Raw genomic sequence first — 3,085 nt, forward strand, 5'->3', positions numbered from 1 at the left:
AATCTGTTAGTTTAGGAAAATCAATAATACATATTTATTATGAAGAATTAACTTAATTAATTTTTTAATGTTCATAAATTAATTATTTATTTTTTATATTAAGGAGGAGGGGTGGTATTTTCAATATTCCATCTAATCAATTAATGGATGCCTAAATGCAGAAGTATTCTTAAATCTTGATAAACACAATATTCAGAACACTGATAGGATGCGTTTAACTTTTCATCTACGTTAGTTTTTTCAGATGACCAAGATATTTATTATCACAATAAACATTAATTTTTCTCAAGATATGCAAGATAAAGAGTAGATTATTCTTAACTAGATTTTATTTGCCAAGTGAGTTATCTTGTGCTGACCAAATTATAGTAGCCCCTGTTATTGATAAGATTAACCTGAATTTCATAATTTATTTTACTTTTTTTAATCCTATTTATAAAGCACTTTTAACATATTTTATCAAATAAAAAATGTTAAAATTTATTAACTCTGTTTTAAAATCTAATAACTTTCTAATTCCATCCCTATTTAATATAGACATAACTGTAAAAAATAATGAAGCAGGGAAAATGTATACCTAATATATATATATATATGTGTGTGTGTATAAAATAAACATTTAGAGATATTCATATTGAAAGTCTCATAAATATCCATTTTTTATTAGTTTGGCTCCCTATAAATTTAGTTAGTAAAATGCAGGTTAAGGTTTGCAAAAGCATTTTTGTGTGTATTTTTTTATACACCATCTGTTATATAGTATTATGAGTCAGAGTAAAGTGTTATAAGATCCAAAACAGGAGTGAATAAATTTACACGGATTGAAAAGTCAAAACCGAGAATCAACAGAGATTAGATGTAGCAAAGAGACTAATCCCTCACAATCCCTGTTTATATTTAACTCATCATAATTCCTCTCCCAAGAACCACTGTTTATTGATAGGTGTAGAGTTGGGAATACAAGCAAACTTTGTGGCAAGAAGGGCTTAACTAGCCCACCTAGTTTGGTCACGGGCTAATAGGAGGCAGGCTAGCCCATCAAATTGGGTTACGTTAATTTTAAAAAAACAAAAAGAGGTAAAATCTCTATCTTGTGACTTTTCCCTCTTCTTTTTTTCTTAATCCCCTTTCTTCTCATTTCTGGTCCTCTGGAGATAAAACTAAACCAATTTTTAAATTCTGGTCTTGAAGAGATGAAAAATCATGAAAATCAAGGAACCCTTTCCTACTCCTTAAACCCCCCCCCAAAAAACTATCTCTTACAGATAGGGGTGAGCAGAACCGAACCGTAACCGAAAACCGAACCGAACCAAATTTAATTTCGGTTTTTCGATTCGGTTATTTCGGTTTTCGGTTTTTATTTCGGTTTTTATTTTTTAAACAATTCAGTTTCGGTGTTAATTTTGTAAGTTACAGATACTCACCGTGCGATTTATGGTAATTTACAATTTAATATTAGTGTCAATATATGATAACTTTAAATAAAATATTTTGTGCATTTATTATTAATTAAAAGCTTATGGGAAAAAGACCATAGCAGCTACCAAATGCAGAACGTGTTTGGATTAGCAATGGCAGAAGTAACTTTTTTTTTAATTTGACTTTTACAGAAGTCAGATTAAATAAAAATCAGATAATATAATGTGATTTATATTAAAACTGAGTTTTAGAAAAATTCTGTTTGAGAAGCTTAAATTTATTTGGATGATTAATGAAAAAGTAAGTTTAGATGCAAAATGACTTAAAAGAACATAAATTTTATTAAGTCATACATATATAATATTATTTATATATATAATGTGACAACTTTAAAAAAAGTATTGAAAATAAAATTATTACAAATAAAGAAATTTAATTCATTGTTAGGAAGAAATTGAAAAAAATACTAAAATACTTAATTAAATATATTTAATGGATATATATAAATTACTTTGTTGGTCCCAACTGAAAATATTTTTCAGACTTCCTAGCTGCGCCTCTGTTATTCTCGTATTTCAGACTTCCCAACTGAAAATAAACGCATGCAGACACCCAAAATGAATATATGATAAGTGGGTGAAAAATTTAAATTACCATTAATGCTCCAACTGCTTTTTTGGACACACTGGAGAAAGCAATAAAAGGGAGCTTCTCCCTAAAGCCCATTTGTGCCAAATAAATTATATTACAAAGCTGTGATTCCAAACACACTCCAAATTCAAAAAACTCATTTTACCAGTTGGGAAGTCAGTTTGGATCTCCAAATATGGTTCCAAACACACCCGCAACCAAAGACAAGAAGCTGTGGCATTGGCACCTTTGTCTGTAATGTAAATACAAATTCAAAAGACTCATCAAAGAATTAATGACAAATTGTCTTCAGTTGGGAGATGAATAAAAGACTCATCAAACCTCAATTTATGAACTTATTATCTTCTTGTGTTTGTCCCTATATACAGTCTGTGTTGTAATATCTTTTTATCTGATACATATGACTGTCTTTTTATATAAAAAAAAAATTAATGGTAAATGATGATAGGAGATGAATCAATGTTCTGAATATAGAAGCAGCTATTAATTCTGCTTAATTAGTACTAGGAAAAGTCGAGGAGGTAAGCTTAAGCTTCAACGCTCTCACGGTGATGAGAATTAATTCCTTTAAAAAAAAAAAAGTTTGACGACAAGACTACAACCATAGTATATATAATGATTTTTAAAAGTTGAATTAATTAATATAGGTTATGAAATTTTAGATTATGACTGGAATTTAATTTTTATTTTTTATTTTTTTAAAAAAGGCCAGCCCCAAAAGTGGTGGCGGGCAGAAGAATTGTAGTTAGAAATCAAAAGTAGAGGTCCAAGATAGATTGAAATTCTTAATTTAGTTTAATTAACAAGTAACATATAACAGGAAATAATTCATTTGGATAGTGCTCGTGGAATCTGATGAAGTCAAAAAGAATTATCATTTCGACATTTTTTTTTTAAAATTGCATGACTAAATGGAACTTGAAATCTGGTACTTGATGATCTATATATAATGGTCCAACAAAATGGATCTTTCACCCTGATGGGCTTTTTTGTTCCAAACATGCCCTGTTTTTCT

The sequence above is a fragment of the Neltuma alba genome, unplaced genomic scaffold, assembly GCF_004799145.2.
Source record: "Neltuma alba isolate B1F8T4 unplaced genomic scaffold, ASM479914v2 tig00012824_pilon, whole genome shotgun sequence".
In the NCBI taxonomy this organism is placed as follows: Eukaryota; Viridiplantae; Streptophyta; class Magnoliopsida; order Fabales; family Fabaceae; genus Neltuma; species Neltuma alba.